Source organism: Ambystoma mexicanum, chromosome 2p, assembly GCF_040938575.1.
Source record: "Ambystoma mexicanum isolate Mex_15411 chromosome 2p, UKY_AmexF1_1, whole genome shotgun sequence".
Taxonomy (NCBI): Eukaryota; Metazoa; Chordata; class Amphibia; order Caudata; family Ambystomatidae; genus Ambystoma; species Ambystoma mexicanum.
In genome coordinates this window covers 1,260,105,671-1,260,118,248 of record NC_090923.1, presented here as the reverse complement: position 1 = coordinate 1,260,118,248, position 12,578 = coordinate 1,260,105,671, and the positions used below count along the sequence as shown (strand labels likewise).

At 44.3% G+C, this 12,578-nt stretch overlaps 5 non-coding genes across 5 annotated transcripts; all 5 read right to left on the bottom strand.

Annotated features, from left to right (window-relative positions):
- Positions 1–611: 611 nt before the first annotated feature.
- Positions 612–718, bottom strand: LOC138567938 (U6 spliceosomal RNA). Its single transcript, XR_011302316.1, has one exon. It is a non-coding gene; the product is annotated as a U6 spliceosomal RNA (small nuclear RNA).
- Positions 719–3,174: 2,456 nt separating this feature from the next.
- On the bottom strand, positions 3,175–3,281 carry LOC138567937 (U6 spliceosomal RNA). Its single transcript, XR_011302315.1, has one exon. It is a non-coding gene; the product is annotated as a U6 spliceosomal RNA (small nuclear RNA).
- Positions 3,282–5,723: 2,442 nt separating this feature from the next.
- On the bottom strand, positions 5,724–5,830 carry LOC138567936 (U6 spliceosomal RNA). The gene has a single exon (XR_011302314.1). It is a non-coding gene; the product is annotated as a U6 spliceosomal RNA (small nuclear RNA).
- Positions 5,831–8,276: 2,446 nt separating this feature from the next.
- On the bottom strand, positions 8,277–8,383 carry LOC138567935 (U6 spliceosomal RNA). The gene has a single exon (XR_011302313.1). It is a non-coding gene; the product is annotated as a U6 spliceosomal RNA (small nuclear RNA).
- A 2,446-nt stretch (positions 8,384–10,829) lies between these two features.
- LOC138567934 (U6 spliceosomal RNA) lies at positions 10,830–10,936 on the bottom strand. The gene has a single exon (XR_011302312.1). It is a non-coding gene; the product is annotated as a U6 spliceosomal RNA (small nuclear RNA).
- Positions 10,937–12,578: the final 1,642 nt, after the last annotated feature.

Genomic DNA, 12,578 nt, shown 5'->3' with positions numbered 1-12,578 from the left:
TCCCTCCCTCCCTCCCTCCCTCCCTCACTCACTCACTCCTTCCCACCCTCCCGCCCTCTCTCTTCCCCCCTCTCCCTCTCCCTCAATCCTCCCATTAAATTTAAGTTTTCATGCACTGCAGCACATTGTGACAATGGTATTTCACAATGGGACTGTTTGAAAGTTACAGAAATCAAAAAAGAAATCAACCAACTATAAGCAGCCACGTCCGGAGTACACTGCTCAGCTCCAATTAAAGATTAAGGCCCAGAAGCAAGTAAAGCTGTAGTTCAGAGCGATCTTTGCAAATATCACCTCAAAGCAGTTTACGCTGGAGTGCAGAACAAGGGGGAAAGTGATAATACTGAGTTTGGTAGAATGGGATAAAAAAAACAAAAGAAGCATGCCACTTCTAAAAGTACAAGTCAAGAAATTCAAGGGGACGTGGCTGTTCATTCAGTCAAGAGGATTCACAAGTAAAAGGCTCCTGAGGCATTAGTGTTGAATTTGGCGCAAAATGTATTGTGTTGTCGTGTAATATGAATGAACATACAATTTCAATCTTCATTAAAAAAGATCTATTAAAAAATAAAGACTTGCAAATTAAGAAAGTTTCTGTCCTGTCATGTGCCAAAAATAGTGAATGCTTTACGAATGTGCGTGTCATCCTTTAGAGCAGGGGCCAATTTAATTTTCCCATTATCATTCCAATATTAGTACATGTGTTGCAGAAGCAAGCGCAAAGGGAGAGTCAATCAAACCATTCATTAGGATCTCAGGTCAAAGGTTTGCCATTCCAAATGTCCTTATGTCAGAGGGCAGAAAGTCCAAACACCATTTAGATATCGGGTGGTATGAAATGAAGAGGCAAACAACAATGAATAAGCATTTGTTGCTGCTGTATTGATCTGGTCCTTAAGGGTTTTAGTTTAATGCCAATTATATTTAAAGATAGAAAGATTAATGCTCCAGGGTGCTTGCAAAATGACACCCCCTCCCCATCACAATGGCTGGGTGATGCAAGCCTGAGAGCATCACAATAGACCCATAGACATGAGAAAAACTCTGTACATCTGAGTGTATGTGGGCCCATGGCTGTATCAAGGACAAGGCAAGAACAGGAGGTGGGTAAGGCGTCAGCACCAGAGGGTGTCCGATTGAGCCCTGTAAGCAACAGATGTTGGACCGTCCTTTAAAAGATTCTGAGGCTGATTTCAATTTTAACTTTGCTGCTGATTTAAGGATTGCTCAACCTTGACCCACGTCTAGTTTGTTTGGATAAGCCCTGGAATTCCTTTACAGCTTGTACTGGTGGGAGATGATGTGAGTTTATCAACTGCAACGGGATATGAGGCTTGTGTGCCACAAAAAGCAGGTCTAGTATTTTTTATAAGAAAGCCACTTTAAGAAGGGAACTTTGGACAACCCTACCGAGAGCAAAAGTATTACACAGGAGGTAAGGGGGGTCAGTGGGTCAACTGATACAATAAACTGACTCACAGTCAAATGTGCTAAATCCAAACACTACCAGTTCCGACATGTTCCAGGCTTTCTGTTTCATTTTTTAACAGATCCATTCCTATGTACCTCTGTGCTTTCAACAGATTTTTCGTTGTAAGGGAGGGACATACAGTAGGCCGTAAAACATTCCTGGGCAGGAAAGACTCTATGTAAAAGCAAGAGTAGCAGACAGCTTAAAAGAATCATCAGCAGAACCCTCTACACCTTCCCCAAAAAATATAAAATTATTTCTCTGCATGTATGTGCGTTGAACAGCGCAAGTAATTTGGTTAATGTCAGTGGATAAATGTCACTTTCCCATAGCGCAGGACAACATCACTTGTACAGGCCCCTTCTGCAAAGGCATTACCGCTGTAGAAAGCAGTGAAAAAGTGAGGCAGTGTGCAGTCACCCCTGACCCTTCACTGCCCTGATCGGCCACGATCGGCCAAGGACCTCTCTATAAGAGCTGAGGGTGGAATTTTTCTGGACCTCGGTAACTTAGGGAGACATGGCTAAATGGATCCTCAATCAACGGCCCAGCCTTTGCTCTGTGGCCTGTCCGAATATGTCTGTTCTCCAAATTACCTGCCACTGCCCAGGTGTCAGCTTGTGAGATGGAATGACCTCCCAGGAAGCATACTGGCAGATGATTTGCATAGGCACACCCCCTCTCCCTCTCTCTTAGCCCTGCTTACTCCACAGTAGCAAGTATCTGGGGAAAATATAGTGGTCGAGGTGGGGTAGCAGTAACTAGCAACTATGAGAAAGTAAATCTGGGGCACTTGGCGACCTGTGGGAAACAACTGCAGAGCTCAGTGCCCAGAACTTTGTGGCACAGGGAGGAGGTCTGTGGGATTTCAGTAACTTGGAGACATGCAACCTGGTCGGGAGTGCTTCAGGTCTCCTTCCTTGCATGTTCCAAGCAACTCAACAAAGCATCAACAGGCTGAGATACCAGCCACAGAGCCCCTTTCCCCTTGATTAAAAGCCTAAAATCTTTTCCATGCAAATACATAGCCACCAAATACCATATTTTCTTTGTTTTCTCTCTCTCTGTCTCTCTCCTCCCTCCCTCCTTCCCTCCCTCCCTCCCTCCCTCCCTCCCTCACTCACTCACTCCTTCCCACCCTCCCGCCCTCTCTCTTCCCCCCTCTCCCTCTCCCTCAATCCTCCCATTAATTTTAAGTTTTCATGCACTGCAGCACATTGTGACAATGGTATTTCACAATGGGACTGTTTGAAAGTTACAGAAATCAAAAAAGAAATCAACCAACTATAAGCAGCCACGTCCGGAGTACACTGCTCAGCTCCAATTAAAGATGAAGGCCCAGAAGCAAGTAAAGCTGTAGTTCAGAGCGATCTTTGCAAATATCACCTCAAAGCAGTTTACGCTGGAGTGCAGAACAAGGGGGAAAGTGATAATACTGAGTTTGGTAGAATGGGATAAAAAAAACAAAAGAAGCATGCCACTTCTAAAAGTACAAGTCAAGAAATTCAAGGGGACGTGGCTGTTCATTCAGTCAAGAGGATTCACAAGTAAAAGGCTCCTGAGGCATTAGTGTTGAATTTGGCGCAAAATGTATTGTGTTGTCGTGTAATATGAATGAACATACAATTTCAATCTTCATTAAAAAAGATCTATTAAAAAATAAAGACTTGCAAATTAAGAAAGTTTCTGTCCTGTCATGTGCCAAAAATAGTGAATGCTTTACGAATGTGCGTGTCATCCTTTAGAGCAGGGGCCAATTTAATTTTCCCATTATCATTCCAATATTAGTACATGTGTTGCAGAAGCAAGCGCAAAGGGAGAGTCAATCAAACCATTCATTAGGATCTCAGGTCAAAGGTTTGCCATTCCAAATGTCCTTATGTCAGAGGGCAGAAAGTCCAAACACCATTTAGATATCGGGTGGTATGAAATGAAGAGGCAAACAACAATGAATAAGCATTCGTTGCTGCTGTATTGATCTGGTCCTTAAGGGTTTTAGTTTAATGCCAATTATATTTAAAGATAGAAAGATTAATGTTCCAGGGTGCTTGCAAAATGACACCCCCTCCCCATCACAATGGCTGGGTGATGCAAGCCTGAGAGCATCACAATAGACCCATAGACATGAGAAAAACTCCGTACCTCTGAGTGTATGTGGGCCCATGGCTGTATCAAGGACAAGGCAAGAACAGGAGGTGGGTAAGGCGTCAGCACCAGAGGGTGTCCGATTGAGCCCTGTAAGCAACAGATGTTGGACCGTCCTTTAAAAGATTCTGAGGCTGATTTCAATTTTAACTTTGCTGCTGATTTAAGGATTGCTCAACCTTGACCCACGTCTAGTTTGTTTGGATAAGCCCTGGAATTCCTTTACAGCTTGTACTGGTGGGAGATGATGTGAGTTTATCAACTGCAACGGGATATGAGGCTTGTGTGCCACAAAAAGCAGGTCTAGTATTTTTTATAAGAAAGCCACTTAAGAAGGGAACTTTGGACAACCCTACCGAGAGCAAAAGTATTACACAGGAGGTAAGGGGGTCAGTGGGTCAACTGATACAATAAACTGACTCACAGTCAAATGTGCTAAATCCAAACACTACCAGTTTCGACATGTTCCAGGCTTTCTGTTTCATTTTATAACAGATCCATTCCTATGTACCTCTGTGCTTTCAACAGATTTTTCTTTGTAAGGGAGGGACATACAGTAGGCCGTTAAACATTCCTGGGCAGGAAAGACTCTATGTAAAAGCAAGAGTAGCAGACAGCTTAAAAGAATCATCAGCAGAACCCTCTACACCTTCCCCAAAAAATATAAAATTATTTCTCTGCATGTATGTGCGTTGAACAGCGCAAGTAATTTGGTTAATGTCAGTGGATAAATGTCACTTTCCCATAGCGCAGGACAACATCACTTGTACAGGCCCCTTCTGCAAAGGCATTACCGCTGTAGAAAGCAGTGAAAAAGTGAGGCAGTGTGCAGTCACCCCTGACCCTTCACTGCCCTGATCGGCCACGATCGGCCAAGGACCTCTCTATAAGAGCTGAGGGTGGAATTTTTCTGGACCTCGGTAACTAAGGGAGACATGGCTAAATGGATCCTCAATCAACGGCCCAGCCTTTGCTCTGCGGCCTGTCCGAATATGTCTGTTCTCCAAATTACCTGCCACTGCCCAGGTGTCAGCTTGTGAGATGGAATGACCTCCCAGGAAGCATACTGGCAGATGATTTGCATAGGCACACCCCCTCTCCCTCTCTCTTAGCCCTGCTTACTCCACAGTAGCAAGTATCTGGGGAAAATATAGTGGTCGAGGTGGGGTAGCAGTAACTAGCAACTATGAGAAAGTAAATCTGGGGCACTTCGCGACCTGTGGGAAACAACTGCAGAGCTCAGTGCCCAGAACTTTGTGGCACAGGGAGGAGGTCTGTGGGATTTCAGTAACTTGGAGACATGCAACCTGGTCGGGAGTGCTTCAGGTCTCCTTCCTTGCATGTTCCAAGCAACTCAACAAAGCATCAACAGGCTGAGATACCAGCCACAGAGCCCCTTTCCCCTTGATTAAAAGCCTAAAATCTTTTCCATGCAAATACATAGCCACCAAATACCATATTTTCTTTGTTTTCTCTCTCTCTGTCTCTCTCCTCCCTCCCTCCTTCCCTCCCTCCCTCCCTCACTCACTCACTCCTTCCCACCCTCCCGCCCTCTCTCTTCCCCCCTCTCCCTCTCCCTCAATCCTCCCATTAATTTTAAGTTTTCATGCACTGCAGCACATTGTGACAATGGTATTTCACAATGGGACTGTTTGAAAGTTACAGAAATCAAAAAAGAAATCAACCAACTATAAGCAGCCACGTCCGGAGTACACTGCTCAGCTCCAATTAAAGATTAAGGCCCAGAAGCAAGTAAAGCTGTAGTTCAGAGCGATCTTTGCAAATATCACCTCAAAGCAGTTTACGCTGGAGTGCAGAACAAGGGGGAAAGTGATAATACTGAGTTTGGTAGAATGGGATAAAAAAAACAAAAGAAGCATGCCACTTCTAAAAGTACAAGTCAAGAAATTCAAGGGGACGTGGCTGTTCATTCAGTCAAGAGGATTCACAAGTAAAAGGCTCCTGAGGCATTAGTGTTGAATTTGGCGCAAAATGTATTGTGTTGTCGTGTAATATGAATGAACATACAATTTCAATCTTCATTAAAAAAGATCTATTAAAAAATAAAGACTTGCAAATTAAGAAAGTTTCTGTCCTGTCATGTGCCAAAAATAGTGAATGCTTTACGAATGTGCGTGTCATCCTTTAGAGCAGGGGCCAATTTAATTTTCCCATTATCATTCCAATATTAGTACATGTGTTGCAGAAGCAAGCGCAAAGGGAGAGTCAATCAAACCATTCATTAGGATCTCAGGTCAAAGGTTTGCCATTCCAAATGTCCTTATGTCAGAGGGCAGAAAGTCCAAACACCATTTAGATATCGGGTGGTATGAAATGAAGAGGCAAACAACAATGAATAAGCATTCGTTGCTGCTGTATTGATCTGGTCCTTAAGGGTTTTAGTTTAATGCCAATTATATTTAAAGATAGAAAGATTAATGCTCCAGGGTGCTTGCAAAATGACACCCCCTCCCCATCACAATGGCTGGGTGATGCAAGCCTGAGAGCATCACAATAGACCCATAGACATGAGAAAAACTCTGTACCTCTGAGTGTATGTGGGCCCATGGCTGTATAAAGGACAAGGCAAGAACAGGAGGTGGGTAAGGGGTCAGCACCAGAGGGTGTCCGATTGAGCCCTGTAAGCAACAGATGTTGGACCGTCCTTTAAAAGATTCTGAGGCTGATTTCAATTTTAACTTTGCTGCTGATTTAAGGATTGCTCAACCTTGACCCACGTCTAGTTTGTTTGGATAAGCCCTGGAATTCCTTTACAGCTTGTACTGGTGGGAGATGATGTGAGTTTATCAACTGCAACGGGATATGAGGCTTGTGTGCCACAAAAAGCAGGTCTAGTATTTTTTATAAGAAAGCCACTTAAGAAGGGAACTTTGGACAACCCTACCGAGAGCAAAAGTATTACACAGGAGGTAAGGGGGTCAGTGGGTCAACTGATACAATAAACTGACTCACAGTCAAATGTGCTAAATCCAAACACTACCAGTTTCGACATGTTCCAGGCTTTCTGTTTCATTTTTTAACAGATCCATTCCTATGTACCTCGATGCTTTCAACAGATTTTTCGTTGTAAGGGAGGGACATACAGTAGGCCGTAAAACATTCCTGGGCAGGAAAGACTCTATGTAAAAGCAAGAGTAGCAGACAGCTTAAAAGAATCATCAGCAGAACCCTCTACACCTTCCCCAAAAAATATAAAATTATTTCTCTGCATGTATGTGCGTTGAACAGCGCAAGTAATTTGGTTAATGTCAGTGGATAAATGTCACTTTCCCATAGCGCAGGACAACATCACTTGTACAGGCCCCTTCTGCAAAGGCATTACCGCTGTAGAAAGCAGTGAAAAAGTGAGGCAGTGTGCAGTCACCCCTGACCCTTCACTGCCCTGATCGGCCACGATCGGCCAAGGACCTCTCTATAAGAGCTGAGGGTGGAATTTTTCTGGACCTCGGTAACTAAGGGAGACATGGCTAAATGGATCCTCAATCAACGGCCCAGCCTTTGCTCTGTGGCCTGTCCGAATATGTCTGTTCTCCAAATTACCTGCCACAGCCCAGGTGTCAGCTTGTGAGATGGAATGACCTCCCAGGAAGCATACTGGCAGATGATTTGCATAGGCACACCCCCTCTCCCTCTCTCTTAGCCCTGCTTACTCCACAGTAGCAAGTATCTGGGGAAAATATAGTGGTCGAGGTGGGGTAGCAGTAACTAGCAACTATGAGAAAGTAAATCTGGGGCACTTGGCGACCTGTGGGAAACAACTGCAGAGCTCAGTGCCCAGAACTTTGTGGCACAGGGAGGAGGTCTGTGGGATTTCAGTAACTTGGAGACATGCAACCTGGTCGGGAGTGCTTCAGGTCTCCTTCCTTGCATGTTCCAAGCAACTCAACAAAGCATCAACAGGCTGAGATACCAGCCACAGAGCCCCTTTCCCCTTGATTAAAAGCCTAAAATCTTTTCCATGCAAATACATAGCCACCAAATACCATATTTTCTTTGTTTTCTCTCTCTCTGTCTCTCTCCTCCCTCCCTCCTTCCCTCCCTCCCTCCCTCCCTCACTCACTCACTCCTTCCCACCCTCCCGCCCTCTCTCTTCCCCCCTCTCCCTCTCCCTCAATCCTCCCATTAATTTTAAGTTTTCATGCACTGCAGCACATTGTGACAATGGTATTTCACAATGGGACTGTTTGAAAGTTACAGAAATCAAAAAAGAAATCAACCAACTATAAGCAGCCACGTCCGGAGTACACTGCTCAGCTCCAATTAAAGATTAAGGCCCAGAAGCAAGTAAAGCTGTAGTTCAGAGCGATCTTTGCAAATATCACCTCAAAGCAGTTTACGCTGGAGTGCAGAACAAGGGGGAAAGTGATAATACTGAGTTTGGTAGAATGGGATAAAAAAAACAAAAGAAGCATGCCACTTCTAAAAGTACAAGTCAAGAAATTCAAGGGGACGTGGCTGTTCATTCAGTCAAGAGGATTCACAAGTAAAAGGCTCCTGAGGCATTAGTGTTGAATTTGGCGCAAAATGTATTGTGTTGTCGTGTAATATGAATGAACATACAATTTCAATCTTCATTAAAAAAGATCTATTAAAAAATAAAGACTTGCAAATTAAGAAAGTTTCTGTCCTGTCATGTGCCAAAAATAGTGAATGCTTTACGAATGTGCGTGTCATCCTTTAGAGCAGGGGCCAATTTAATTTTCCCATTATCATTCCAATATTAGTACATGTGTTGCAGAAGCAAGCGCAAAGGGAGAGTCAATCAAACCATTCATTAGGATCTCAGGTCAAAGGTTTGCCATTCCAAATGTCCTTATGTCAGAGGGCAGAAAGTCCAAACACCATTTAGATATCGGGTGGTATGAAATGAAGAGGCAAACAACAATGAATAAGCATTCGTTGCTGCTGTATTGATCTGGTCCTTAAGGGTTTTAGTTTAATGCCAATTATATTTAAAGATAGAAAGATTAATGCTCCAGGGTGCTTGCAAAATGACACCCCCTCCCCATCACAATGGCTGGGTGATGCAAGCCTGAGAGCATCACAATAGACCCATAGACATGAGAAAAACTCCGTACCTCTGAGTGTATGTGGGCCCATGGCTGTATCAAGGACAAGGCAAGAACAGGAGGTGGGTAAGGCGTCAGCACCAGAGGGTGTCCGATTGAGCCCTGTAAGCAACAGATGTTGGACCGTCCTTTAAAAGATTCTGAGGCTGATTTCAATTTTAACTTTGCTGCTGATTTAAGGATTGCTCAACCTTGACCCACGTCTAGTTTGTTTGGATAAGCCCTGGAATTCCTTTACAGCTTGTACTGGTGGGAGATGATGTGAGTTTATCAACTGCAACGGGATATGAGGCTTGTGTGCCACAAAAAGCAGGTCTAGTATTTTTTATAAGAAAGCCACTTAAGAAGGGAACTTTGGACAACCCTACCGAGAGCAAAAGTATTACACAGGAGGTAAGGGGGTCAGTGGGTCAACTGATACAATAAACTGACTCACAGTCAAATGTGCTAAATCCAAACACTACCAGTTTCGACATGTTCCAGGCTTTCTGTTTCATTTTTTAACAGATCCATTCCTATGTACCTCTGTGCTTTCAACAGATTTTTCGTTGTAAGGGAGGGACATACAGTAGGCCGTTAAACATTCCTGGGCAGGAAAGACTCTATGTAAAAGCAAGAGTAGCAGACAGCTTAAAAGAATCATCAGCAGAACCCTCTACACCTTCCCCAAAAAATATAAAATTATTTCTCTGCATGTATGTGCGTTGAACAGCGCAAGTAATTTGGTTAATGTCAGTGGATAAATGTCACTTTCCCATAGCGCAGGACAACATCACTTGTACAGGCCCCTTCTGCAAAGGCATTACCGCTGTAGAAAGCAGTGAAAAAGTGAGGCAGTGTGCAGTCACCCCTGACCCTTCACTGCCCTGATCGGCCACGATCGGCCAAGGACCTCTCTATAAGAGCTGAGGGTGGAATTTTTCTGGACCTCGGTAACTAAGGGAGACATGGCTAAATGGATCCTCAATCAACGGCCCAGCCTTTGCTCTGCGGCCTGTCCGAATATGTCTGTTCTCCAAATTACCTGCCACTGCCCAGGTGTCAGCTTGTGAGATGGAATGACCTCCCAGGAAGCATACTGGCAGATGATTTGCATAGGCACACCCCCTCTCCCTCTCTCTTAGCCCTGCTTACTCCACAGTAGCAAGTATCTGGGGAAAATATAGTGGTCGAGGTGGGGTAGCAGTAACTAGCAACTATGAGAAAGTAAATCTGGGGCACTTCGCGACCTGTGGGAAACAACTGCAGAGCTCAGTGCCCAGAACTTTGTGGCACAGGGAGGAGGTCTGTGGGATTTCAGTAACTTGGAGACATGCAACCTGGTCGGGAGTGCTTCAGGTCTCCTTCCTTGCATGTTCCAAGCAACTCAACAAAGCATCAACAGGCTGAGATACCAGCCACAGAGCCCCTTTCCCCTTGATTAAAAGCCTAAAATCTTTTCCATGCAAATACATAGCCACCAAATACCATATTTTCTTTGTTTTCTCTCTCTCTGTCTCTCTCCTCCCTCCCTCCTTCCCTCCCTCCCTCCCTCCCTCACTCACTCACTCCTTCCCACCCTCCCGCCCTCTCTCTTCCCCCCTCTCCCTCTCCCTCAATCCTCCCATTAATTTTAAGTTTTCATGCACTGCAGCACATTGTGACAATGGTATTTCACAATGGGACTGTTTGAAAGTTACAGAAATCAAAAAAGAAATCAACCAACTATAAGCAGCCACGTCCGGAGTACACTGCTCAGCTCCAATTAAAGATTAAGGCCCAGAAGCAAGTAAAGCTGTAGTTCAGAGCGATCTTTGCAAATATCACCTCAAAGCAGTTTACGCTGGAGTGCAGAACAAGGGGGAAAGTGATAATACTGAGTTTGGTAGAATGGGATAAAAAAAACAAAAGAAGCATGCCACTTCTAAAAGTACAAGTCAAGAAATTCAAGGGGACGTGGCTGTTCATTCAGTCAAGAGGATTCACAAGTAAAAGGCTCCTGAGGCATTAGTGTTGAATTTGGCGCAAAATGTATTGTGTTGTCGTGTAATATGAATGAACATACAATTTCAATCTTCATTAAAAAAGATCTATTAAAAAATAAAGACTTGCAAATTAAGAAAGTTTCTGTCCTGTCATGTGCCAAAAATAGTGAATGCTTTACGAATGTGCGTGTCATCCTTTAGAGCAGGGGCCAATTTAATTTTCCCATTATCATTCCAATATTAGTACATGTGTTGCAGAAGCAAGCGCAAAGGGAGAGTCAATCAAACCATTCATTAAGGATCTCAGGTCAAAGGTTTGCCATTCCAAATGTCCTTATGTCAGAGGGCAGAAAGTCCAAACACCATTTAGATATCGGGTGGTATGAAATGAAGAGGCAAACAACAATGAATAAGCATTCGTTGCTGCTGTATTGATCTGGTCCTTAAGGGTTTTAGTTTAATGCCAATTATATTTAAAGATAGAAAGATTAATGCTCCAGGGTGCTTGCAAAATGACACCCCCTCCCCATCACAATGGCTGGGTGATGCAAGCCTGAGAGCATCACAATAGACCCATAGACATGAGAAAAACTCTGTACCTCTGAGTGTATGTGGGCCCATGGCTGTATCAAGGACAAGGCAAGAACAGGAGGTGGGTAAGGCGTCAGCACCAGAGGGTGTCCGATTGAGCCCTGTAAGCAACAGATGTTGGACCGTCCTTTAAAAGATTCTGAGGCTGATTTCAATTTTAACTTTGCTGCTGATTTAAGGATTGCTCAACCTTGACCCACGTCTAGTTTGTTTGGATAAGCCCTGGAATTCCTTTACAGCTTGTACTGGTGGGAGATGATGTGAGTTTATCAACTGCAACGGGATATGAGGCTTGTGTGCCACAAAAAGCAGGTCTAGTATTTTTTATAAGAAAGCCACTTAAGAAGGGAACTTTGGACAACCCTACCGAGAGCAAAAGTATTACACAGGAGGTAAGGGGGTCAGTGGGTCAACTGATACAATAAACTGACTCACAGTCAAATGTGCTAAATCCAAACACTACCAGTTTCGACATGTTCCAGGCTTTCTGTTTCATTTTTTAACAGATCCATTCCTATGTACCTCTGTGCTTTCAACAGATTTTTCGTTGTAAGGGAGGGACATACAGTAGGCCGTAAAACATTCCTGGGCAGGAAAGACTCTATGTAAAAGCAAGAGTAGCAGACAGCTTAAAAGATTCATCAGCAGAACCCTCTACACCTTCCCCAAAAAATATAAAATTATTTCTCTGCATGTATGTGCGTTGAACAGCGCAAGTAATTTGGTTAATGTCAGTGGATAAATGTCACTTTCCCATAGCGCAGGACAACATCACTTGTACAGGCCCCTTCTGCAAAGGCATTACCGCTGTAGAAAGCAGTGAAAAAGTGAGGCAGTGTGCAGTCACCCCTGACCCTTCACTGCCCTGATCGGCCACGATCGGCCAAGGACCTCTCTATAAGAGCTGAGGGTGGAATTTTTCTGGACCTCGGTAACTAAGGGAGACATGGCTAAATGGATCCTCAATCAACGGCCCAGCCTTTGCTCTGTGGCCTGTCCGAATATGTCTGTTCTCCAAATTACCTGCCACTGCCCAGGTGTCAGCTTGTGAGATGGAATGACCTCCCAGGAAGCATACTGGCAGATGATTTGCATAGGCACACCCCCTCTCCCTCTCTCTTAGCCCTGCTTACTCCACAGTAGCAAGTATCTGGGGAAAATATAGTGGTCGAGGTGGGGTAGCAGTAACTAGCAACTATGAGAAAGTAAATCTGGGGCACTTGGCGACCTGTGGGAAACAACTGCAGAGCTCAGTGCCCAGAACTTTGTGGCACAGGGAGGAGGTCTGTGGGATTTCAGTAACTTGGAGACATGCAA